This window comes from Engystomops pustulosus, chromosome 6 (assembly GCF_040894005.1).
Source record: "Engystomops pustulosus chromosome 6, aEngPut4.maternal, whole genome shotgun sequence".
NCBI classification, from domain to species: domain Eukaryota; kingdom Metazoa; phylum Chordata; class Amphibia; order Anura; family Leptodactylidae; genus Engystomops; species Engystomops pustulosus.
Genome location: NC_092416.1, coordinates 180304474 through 180316486, shown reverse-complemented (window position 1 = coordinate 180316486; position 12013 = coordinate 180304474). Strand labels below are relative to the sequence as shown.

The window sequence follows — 12013 nt, the reverse complement described above, 5'->3', positions numbered from 1 at the left end:
CTCCATATCGGATTCAGACTCTGGCCCTACTGCCTGAGGTCTCCGTTTGGATGGGGGATCTGCATCTGGCTCATCCTCATATTCTGCCACCATTCTCTGCAATTCACGTTCTAGTTCTTCCTCCGCATCTGACTCTGACAACACACTAAACCTGTTTACGGTCATGGTCACATCTGCAGTTCTATCCACCCTCATCCTAGATGATTTTTGGACAGTGGTCCACTCACCCTCTGGCTTACGGGTGGATGTATCTTTCTTCCTTCTCTTTGTAGAACTTGGTGCTGGAGAAGGAATGGGCACTGAGGGTAGTACAACCTGAGGGACAACCTGCTTGTTCCCCTCAATGATTTTTGTTTGGGACTGGTCTGGTACTGGTGTGGTTTTCATCTGAGGCTGGTCTGGTACCGGCGTTGTGTTTATTTGAGGCTGGTCTGGTATGATATAATTTTCAACGCACTGAGGTTCTGGCCCAACCTGAGCTGACCCTGACACCACAGCCTCCTCCTCCCCCAGGTCATCTGCCCCTGCCAATAGGTCTTCATCAGGGAAGGTCTTACATATGTTGTGCCAGGCATTGGGACAATCCCTGTGGGCATGCCCGATCTCACCGCACAGGTTACACCTGATGTTTTGGCAGTCCGCACTCACATGGCCGATATCCCCACACAGGCTGCACTTGACCACAGAGCAATTACTGGCGATGTGACCGACCCTACCACACTTGAAGCATCTGCGGGGCTGACCTGGATAGAAGCATACCCCCTTCTCACGACCAATGAAGAAGGAGTTGGGCAGATGCTGGGTTATGTTGTTGTACTGTCTTAATTTCACCAGGACCTTCCACCCTCCTGTCCAGATCCCGTCTTCATCCCGGGTCTTAGTGAGCTCTGACATAAGGTCACAGTGCCTCCTGAGCCAGAGCACAATATCCTGCGGGGGCACAGCTTCATTCCAGAAGATAATGGTGACAGTAACCTGACCAGGGCTAGAGATGGGGATGAAGCTGAAATTATTCCACCCCTCTGCATCTCTAAACCTGGGGAAGATGGCCCAAAACCGGTCCAAGTTACACATTAACTTAAAGCTCACATCATATCCCTGGCGATCGGGGAGGTTTATAACTGCCAGGATGTCACTTGGCGAGAAACCCATCTGGTCACATAGCAGAGATCTCACAACAAACCTCCGGTCAGGTAGGTCTTCCTTGGCCCCTTTGTGCTTAAACCTAACCACGTTCCTCCTCTTAAAAGCCTGACCGGTGTAATGTGAGCCGGACGTAAAGGATGGTGCACCCCGGCTCCAGGCATTGCCAGAGGAGGTCTGGTCAGGACCGGTACCACGCTGTGACTGGGGGCGCTGCTGAGCACCTGAAACAGGGGGGTCTGCGCCACCATCAGGAACTAATGGAGGAAAGTCCTGAGCACTGGACTGCTCTACCACCTCCCCACCATCAGCCTCCATGTCCCCAGCCTCCATACACTGCTCTGACTGCTCTATAACAACATCCCAGACAGATGGTGAAGCCCCTTCCGTTGGAATATTATCAAATACGGAGGTATCAATACAGGGATTAGTTATATCACAGACATTGGCAGCAATAACCACAGACATATCAGCAGTATCAGACACATTAGGACCAGCAGAGTCTGTAACATTAGGATCAGCAGAGTCAGTAACAGGCACAGCAGAGTCCTGATTGTCCTGCTCTGGTGTCACCTGGGAGCTCTGCTGCGCTGCTGCAGTGTTACCTTCAGGAACGTCATCTGAGTCTTGTGGTGCACCATCACCAACTGCACCATCAGTCAGGTGTCTCTGTTCTTGCTGCAGATTGCAGGCTGCTGGGACTTGTAGTGCCTCTGCTGTAAGTGGCTGATCACTGGCTCTGTGGTAGGGGAATGTTGCCGGCTGCAGTATTGGCTTTAGTTGGGTCTGCTGGACGACATCAGGGCAGGTCACGGGTGCAGGATATGATGGTCCTCCATGTCTCTGGGCCTGGAAGCGCTCCTGATTCCTGAAGGTCTCTGCCAGGGGTCCCATCTGCTCCAGGACTGCCTCAGTTTGGGTGATGTTGTCTGCGAGCTGCTTGGCCAGTGTGGCCAGTTTCTTGTCCAGGAGCTCGTGTCTCTCAGGATTCGCTGCCTTCAGCTTGTAAGCGCAGTCGATGTTTTTCTGCAGCAGCAGTTTTTGCTCCTTCAGCTTCTCCAGTCTTTTCACGAGCGCTGGGATCTGATCAGCGAGGTGGAGCTCAGGTGCACGCTCAGCCACAGGACTGGGAGAGGCTGCCGGTGCACGCTCAGCCACAGGACTGGGAGAGGCTGCAGGTGCATGCTCAGCCACAGGACTGGGAGAGGCTGCAGGTGCACGCTCAGCCACAGGACTGGGAGAGGCTGCAGGTGCACGCTCAGCCACAGGACTGGGAGAGGCTGCAGGTTGGTTACATGCTGAGGGTAATGACTTGCTGCTGGGTCCGGGCCTCTGTGCCGCTGGTGGGCTCTGGCGTGCTGCGGCTGTCACTACTGGGGGATGACATTGTCCATGATGGGGACTGGGTCCCACTTTCCTGCCAGTGACAGCGCTGGTAGCAGCTTGAGGCCTCCCTGCTGGTCTCACCTCGGCCTCCACAGATCTTACAGTCTTGTTACCTCCACTCCCAGACCTGGTTCTCTCAGGCCGGATGAATACAGACTGTTGCAGGTTCTCCAAGATAGTCTGGCGCTCTAGAGATGTCCTCCTGTGCCTGGATGGAGGTGTAGAGGGCACAGCTGAGGCCTGTAATGGAGGCTGCCTCTGCTCCTGCACAGCTTTCCCTGCTGCCTGACCCAGCGCTCTGGTCTCACTCACTGCTTTTTGCTGCACATTAACACTGGGAGATGGTTTCACCAGATTGGAACTCACTGCTTCCTCTTGCTTTTCCAATACATTCACCTTCTTTCTCTCACAAACTCCAGCTATACTGGAGCCACTGACATTCTGCACCTTACTCACAGACTTCACTTTAGGATTTGCATCCTCAGTTTTTGGTGTCTGAGAGTTTCCTCCCAGAGAAGGCCTTGGAGCCTGGGCCTTGCTTGGGGAAGTTCCCCACCCAGGGTGGCCCCGCCCTGGGCTATCTCCAGGCATTAGGAGACTTCAGGAGCTCTGCTCACACACAACCTCCCAGCAAGGGGGCAGTATTATAGTAGTTATATTCTTGTACATAGGGGGCAGTATTATAGTAGTTATATTCTTGTACATAGGGGGCAGTATTATAGTAGTTATATTCTTGTACATAGGGGCAGTATTATAGTAGTTATATTCTTGTACATAGGGGGCAGTATTATTGTAGTTATATTCTTGTACATAGGGGGCAGTATTATAGTAGTTATATTCTTGTACATTGGGGCAGTATTATAGTAGTTATATTCTTGTACATAGGGGGCAGTATTATAGTAGTTATATTCTTGTACATAGGGGTAGTATTATAGTAGTTATATTCTTGTACATAGGGGGCAGTATTATAGTAGTTTTATTCTTGTACATAGGGGCAGTATTATAGTAGTTATATTCTTGTACATAGGGGGCAGTATTATAGTAGTTATATTCTTGTACATAGGGGGCAGTATTATAGTAGTTATATTCTTGTACATAGGGGGCAGTATTATAGTAGTTATATTTTTGTACATAGGGGGCAGTATTATAGTAGTTATATTCTTGTACATAGGGGGCAGTATTATAGTAGTTATATTCCTGTACATAGGAGCATAGGAGGCAGTATTATAATAGTTATATTCTTGTACATAGGAGGCAGTATTATAGTAGTTATATTCTTGTACATAGGGGGCAGTATTATAGTAGTTATATTCTTGTACATAGGGGGCAGTATTATAGTAGTTATATTCTTGTACATAGGGGGCAGTATTATAGTAGTTATATTCCTGTACATAGGAGCATAGGAGGCAGTATTATAATAGTTATATTCTTGTACATAGGAGGCAGTATTATAGTAGTTATATTCTTGTACATAGGGGCAGTATTATAGTAGTTATATCCCTGTACATAGGGGGCAGTATTATAGTAGTTATATTCTTGTACATAGGAGGCAGTATTATAATAGTTATATTCTTGTACATAGGCGGCAGTAATATAGTAGTTATATTCTTGTACATAGGGGGCAGTATTATAGTAGTTATATTCCTGTACATAGGGAGCAGAATTATAGTAGTTATATTCTTGTACATAGGGGGCAGTATTATAGTAGTTATATTCTTGTACATAGGGGCAGTATTATAGTAGTTATATTCTTGTACATAGGGGGCAGTATTATAGTAGTTATATTCTTGTACATAGGGGGCAGTATTATAGTAGTTATATTCTTGTACATAGGGGGCAGTATTATAGTAGTTAGATTCTTGTACATAGGGTGCAGGCAATAACTGGCTTTATGTTCAGATTCTGGTTTTCTTGATGTAAGATCCGGTCTCCACAATCCAGGTCACATGTAACTTACACCCCGCACTACAGACTGGTCCCACAGGTTCTGATACCTCCCTACACCAGGCCCATGAATAGGAGGTGAAGCTGATCCCACTCCTATTGTATCCAGCCCTGTCCTCATCCACATGTTTTGAGCTCCAGGATGGGATAACAGCCGCCTCTGCTGCTACAATTACAGGAGATGTAGATGATCCCTCCCCATCCCCAAACTGTTCACCTATCTAGTGTGTGCAGCCTTTGCTAATCTAATAGTATACTAGAGATCTGTATGTAATGATATATGTACAGCTGGTATAACCTGGGGATCTACTGTATATAATGATATATGTACAGCCGGTATAACCTGGGGATCTCCTGTATATAATGATATATGTACAGCCGGTATAACCTGGAGATCTCCTGTATATAATGATATATGTACAGCCGGTATAACCTGGGGATGTCCTGTATATAATGATATGTACAGCTGGTATAACCTGGAGATCTCCTGTATATAATGATATATGTACAGCGGGTATAACCTGGGGATCTCCTGTATATAATGATATATGTACAGCCGGTATAACCTGGGGATCTCCTGTATATAATGATATATGTACAGCCGGTATAACCTGGGGATCTCCTGTATATAATGATATATGTACAGCCGGTATAACCTGGGGATCTCCTGTATATAATGATATATGTACAGCTGGTATAACCTGGAGATCTCCTGTATATAATGATATATGTACAGCCGCTATAACCTGGGGATCTCCTGTATATAATGATATATGTACAGCTGGTATAACCTGGGGATCTCCTGTATATAATGATATATGTACAGCCGGTATAACCTGGGGATCTCCTGTATATAATGATATATGTACAGCTGGTATAACCTGGGGATCTCCTGTATATAATGATATATGTACAGCTGGTATAACCTGGGGATCTCCTGTATATAATGATATATGTACAGCCGCTATAACCTGGGGATCTCCTGTATATAATGATATATGTGCAGCTGGTATAACCTGGGGATCTCCTGTATATAATGATATATGTACAGCCGGTATAACCTGGGGATCTCCTGTATATAATGATATATGTGCAGCCGGTATAACCTGGGGATCTCCTGTATATAATGATATATGTACAGCCGGTATAACCTGGGGATCTCCTGTATAAAATGATGTATGTACAGCCGGTATAACCTGGGGATCTCCTGTATATAATGATATATGTACAGCTGGTATAACCTGGGGATCTCCTGTATATAATGATATATGTACAGCTGGTATAACCTGGAGATCTCCTGTATATAATGATATATGTACAGCCGCTATAACCTGGGGATCTCCTGTATATAATGATATATGTACAGCTGGTATAACCTGGGGATCTCCTGTATATAATGATATATGTACAGCCGGTATAACCTGGGGATCTCCTGTATATAATGATATATGTACAGCCGGTATAACCTGGGGATCTCCTGTATATAATGATATATGTACAGCCGGTAAAACCTGGGGATCTCCTGTATATAATGATATGTGTAAAGCCGGTATAACCTGGGGATCTCCTGTATATAATGATATATGTACAGCAGGTATAACCTGGGGATCTCCTGTATATAATGATATATGTACAGCCGGTATAACCTGGGGATCTCCTGTATATAATGATATATGTACAGCCGGTATAACCTGGGGATCTCCTGTATATAATGATATATGTACAGCTGGTATAACCTGGGGATCTCCTGTATATAATGATATATGTACAGCCGGTATAACCTGGGGATCTCCTGTATATAATGATATATGTACAGCCGGTATAACCTGGGGATCTCCTGTATATAATGATATATGTACAGCCGGTATAACCTGGGGATCTCCTGTATATAATGATATATGTAAAGCCGGTATAACCTGGGGATCTCCTGTATATAATGATATATGTACAGCAGGTATAACCTGGGGATCTCCTGTATATAATGATATATGTACAGCCGGTATAACCTGGGGATCTCCTGTATATAATGATATATGTACAGCCGGTATAACCTGGGGATCTCCTGTATATAATGATATATGTACAGCCGGTATAACCTGGGGATCTCCTTTATATAATGATATATGTAAAGCCGGTATAACCTGGGGATCTCCTGTATATAATGATATATGTACAGCAGGTATAACCTGGGGATCTCCTGTATATAATAATATATGTACAGCTGGTATAACCTGGGGATCTCCTGTATATAATGATATATGTACAGCCGGTATAACCTGGGGATCTCCTGTATATAATGATATATGTACAGCCGGTATAACCTGGGGATCTCCTGTATATAATGATATATGTACAGCCGGTATAACCTGGGGATCTCCTGTATATAATGATATATGTGCAGCCGGTATAACCTGGAGATCTCCTGCATATAATGATATATGTACAGCCGGTAAAACCTGGGGATCTCCTCAGGGCCGGTTCTAGGCAAAGTGGGGCCCTGGGCAAAACTAAAAGTGGGGCCCCAAAATATTTTAGTATGGTAAAACAAACTGTAATATGGGAGAATTTTATAGGAGATAGATAAATGATAGGGAGATTTATGGGCAGCATGGTGGCTCCGTGATTATCACTACAGCCTTGCAGCGCTGGTCAACATCTGCAAAGATTTTGTATGCGTGTGTCTGCGTGGGTTTCCTCTGGGTCCTCCGGTTTCCTCCCACAATCCAAAAAATTACTGGTAGGTTGATTAGACTGTGAGGCCCATTGGGGAGAGGGACCGATATTTTCTGAAAGCAGACACTTGCCCCATTTTCAAAATTGCATCAAAAATTTTATAGACATAGGCGCCTTCATGCAATTTTGATTCAAATTGAAACATTTTATTAAAAATACTTAAAATTTGACTTTGATGTCAAAAAATTTGATCCAAACAGAAAATGTTTACCTTCACATCTCCTAAATGTAATACATGGACATTTGTAGAGTTCACAAATGTGCCCTATTGATATGTTCACATGAATAAATCCACATAATATCACTAAAACTGTAATAACTAGATATCTGCTTTTCAGCTAGACATTTTTAGACAGTCACAACCTGCAAAATATATCAATAAAACAGAATAAAAAGTAAAAGCGCCATAAACCTAAATCATTTTGAAAGCAGACAACCAGGCGATGCATTTGGCAATTAACATTCAAAATTTCATCTAAAATATGTACAAATCCAGAATACTTATATAAAGAAAATCTACTTTCCTAAAACAGTATCACAAAATAAAAGGGAATAAGAGAGAAAGGGCCACATTTATCACTTTTGTGCGCCTAAGTGTAGTAGTTGATTTAAACAGCACAGGATTCCAGCACTTTCACAGAGGACGCTTGTAGTATTTCAAGTTCTTTATTCCATCAAAACAGGTCACAGCAGATGCAGCATATAGACACAAACAGATCAACGCGTTTCGTCCGGTTAGGACTTAATCATGATCCTTGATCATGTAGTAGTTGCACCTAAATTCTGGCGCACTGTTTTACAGAATTATCACAAGCTACAACCATCTGTGATAAGTTAATTTCCTGTCTCTTATTAATCACTTTACTTTAACATAGTTTAGGCACAATTTTGGCGCAATGTTAGATTCAGGCACTTACATGTGATCCTGCTACAAGCTCCTCTCTGCTTCTTCCACATCCCAGAATGAGAATGACCCTAACAGCAGCACCCAGGTGTGTGACACCCAGCACCCAGTGACCTCTTCAGCAGGGGCTTCTCCTGGAGGGGATCCCCCAGTGCTGATCTCCTGCTGCACCCCTGTAATTCTGCTCAGTATCCCCCTCAGACACACTGGTGATTCTGTGCAGAATTACATGGGGGACACTTGTCAGTACTATGTGCAACATTCTGTAACGTTCTCTTCTCTCTTGCTTTGAGCTCAGGATTCTGCAGAATGTTTTGTAAATAGAAGGTGATGAACTGTAAATAGAGTCTGCAGCTCCTGTCTGCAGAGTATCTAATGACTGTATTATATGTTCTAGTGTCTGCAGAGTATCTCATGTCTGTATTATATGTACTAGTGTCTGCAGTGTCTGGCTGATCTTTGCTGCTAGAAATGAGCTGTTCTGCAAAGGGGCTCAGTGCTTTCTTCTCAGTTAACGCCACCTTCGGGCTGGAGTGTTTTTGCGCCAGTTAATTTGCCTAAATTAAAAGTCGCAAATGATGAATATCATTAGGCACAGCAAAACATCTGGATTGCTAGGATAAATGAGGGAAAGCTGCTTATTTTTGCTGCGCAGCTAATTTGGCGTTTAGTCGCAAAAATAGGACAAAAACGGCGCGCCTGAATGAAAAGGCGCAAAAGCAACAGAAAAAAAAACGATTGATACATGTGGCCCAAAGTGTTTTCTTAGATAGTTCTGCATAGAGAAGGGTTAAAACCATGAGTATTAGTTGATATTATCCCTTCTCAAAATGTAGTACTAGTAACATATAAAGTGAGTATTTCCATTATCTGTGAGGTGCAGCAGCTCCTGTGTGCAGCAAATGCTCCCTGCAGCCTGATGGCTAAGGGGGGTTTAATTTCAGGGGGCTGTATCTCTGGCTCTGTGACACATAGAACCTTACTTCCTTTTTCCTATGAAAGAAGAGAGTCTCCTCTTTTATATGCATCTAAATTTGTGTTTCTAAAATGTAGGAAAACGGAGATATTAACTGTTAAACTGCCGTTGGGAGTGATTTTTATATATAAAAATGGCACCTTATATTCTCACTTTAAACCTGAATATCTCTGGATCCAGAGCACCTAGAAACAAAATTCAAGATTCATTTGAAAGAAGAGATTCTCCCCTTTCTCCCAGGGGCCCTGGGCAATTGCCACCTTTGCCTACCCATAGCGCCGGCCCTGGATCTCCTGTATATAATGGTATATGTACAGCCGGTATAACCTGGGCATCTCCTGTATATAATGATATATGTATAGCCGGTATAACCTGGGGATCTCCTGTATATAATGATATATGTACAGCCGGTATAACCTGGGGATCTCCTGTATATAATGATATATGTGCAGCCGGTATAACCTGGGGATCTCCTGTATATAATGATATTTGTACAGCTGGTATAACCTGGGGATCTCCTGTATATAATGATATATGTACAGCCGGTATAACCTAGGGATCTCCTGTATATAGTGATATATGTACAGCCGGTATAACCTGGGGGTCTCCTTTATATAATGATATATGTACAGCCGCTATAACCTGGGGATCTCCTGTATATAATGATATATGTACAGCTGGTATAACCTGGGGATCTCCTGTATATAATGATATATGTACAGCCGGTATAACCTGGGGATCTCCTGTATATAATGATATATGTACAGCTGGTATAACCTGGGGATCTCCTGTATATAATGATATGTACAGCTGGTATAACCTGGGGATCTCCTGTATATAATGATATATGTACAGCTGGTATAACCTGGGGATCTCCTGTATATAATGATATATGTACAGCCGGTATAACCTGGGGATCTCCTGTATATAATGGTATATGTACAGCTGGTATAACCTGGGGATCTCCTGTATATAATGATATATGTACAGCCGGTATAACCTGGGGGTCTCCTGTATATAATGATATATGTACAGCCGGTATAACCTGGGGATCTTCTGTACATAATGATATATGTACAGCCGGTATAACCTGGGGATCTCCTGTATATAATGATATATGTACAGCCGGTATAACCTGGGGTTCTCCTGTATATAATGATATATGTACAGCTGGTATAACCTGGGGATCTCCTGTATATAATGATATATGTACAGCCGGTATAACCTGGGGATCTCCTGTATATAATGATATATGTACAGCCGGTATAACCTGTGGATCTCCTGTATATAATGATATATGTACAGCCGGTATAACCTGGGGATCTCCTGTATATAATGATATATGTACAGCCGGTATAACCTGGGGATCTCCTGTATATAATGATATATGTACAGCTGGTATAACCTGGGGATCTCCTGTATATAATGATATATGTACAGCCGGTATAACCTGGGGATCTCCTGTATATAATGATATATGTACAGCTGGTATAACCTGGGGATCTCCTGTATATAATGATACATGTACAGCCGGTATAACCTGGGGATCTCCTGTATATAATGATATATGTACAGCCGGTATAACCTGGGGATCTCCTGTATATAATGATATATGTACAGCCGGTATAACCTGGGGATCTCCTGTATATAATGATATATGTACAGCCGGTATAACCTGGGGATCTCCTGTATATAATGATATATGTACAGCCGGTATAACCTGGGGATCTCCTGTATATAGTGATATATGTACAGCCGGTATAACCTGAGGATCTCCTGTATATAATGATATATGTACAGCTGGTATAACCTGGGGTTCTCCTGTATATAATGATATATGTACAGCCGGTATAACCTGAGGATCTCCTGTATATAATGATATATGTACAGCTGGTATAACCTGGGGATCTCCTGTATATAATGATATATGTACAGCCGCTATAACCTGGGGATCTCCTGTATATAATGATATATGTACAGTCGGTATAACCTGGGGATCTCCTGTATATAATGATATATGTAGAGCCGGTATAACCTGGGGATCTCCTGTATATAATGATATATGTACAGCCGGTATAACCTGGGGATCTCCTGTATATAATGATATATGTACAGCTGGTATAACCTGGGGATCTCCTGTATATAATGATATATGTACAGCCGGTATAACCTGGGGATCTCCTGTATATAATGATATATGTACAGCCGGTATAACCTGGGGATCTCCTGTATATAATGATATATGTACAGCCGGTATAACCTGGGGATCTCCTGTATATAATGATATATGTACAGCCGGTATAACCTGGGGATCTCCTGTATATAATGATATATGTACAGCCGGTATAACCTGGGGATCTCCTGTATATAATGATATATGTACAGCTGGTATAACCTGGGGATCTCCTGTATATAATGATATATGTACAGCCGGTATAACCTGGGGATCTCCTGTATATAATGATATATGTACAGCCGGTATAACCTGGGGATCTCCTGTATATAATGATATATGTACAGCCGGTATAACCTGGGGATCTCCTGTATATAATGATATATGTACAGCCGGTATAACCTGGGGATCTCCTGTATATAATGATATATGTACAGCCGGTATAACCTGGGGATCTCCTGTATGTAATGATATATGTACAGCCGGTATAACCTGGGGATCTCCTGTATATAATGATATATGTACAGCCGGTATAACCTGGGGATCTCTGGTATATTTTAGTATAAGAAGTGATGACATAGCTATATGTGGCTGGAGATGTTACATAGTTACATGTGTAGATGGTATCAGTGATCACACATAACACATAGATTACAGTGAGCTCCATGCACACAGCTGTGTATTTTCTGCATGGCCGGTACATTACATCTAATAGCAGACAATGAATCACTTCCTTCCCTTTTGTATGAGGAGG

At 43.0% G+C, this 12013-nt stretch overlaps 1 protein-coding gene across 6 annotated transcripts in view; it reads left to right on the top strand.

The window, feature by feature from the left end:
- ARHGAP44 (Rho GTPase activating protein 44) overlaps positions 1-12013 on the top strand; it is a 106111-nt gene that overhangs the window by 41069 nt on the left and 53029 nt on the right. The window contains exon 1 of one of the 6 annotated variants that reach the window (XM_072112638.1): positions 2408-2429. The exons of the other annotated variants lie outside the window; for them this stretch is intronic. The gene's annotated coding sequence lies outside the window, so the exon portion shown is untranslated. Of the gene's footprint in view, positions 1-2407; positions 2430-12013 lie in introns of those variants that run through there. 6 annotated transcript variants of the gene reach the window in all.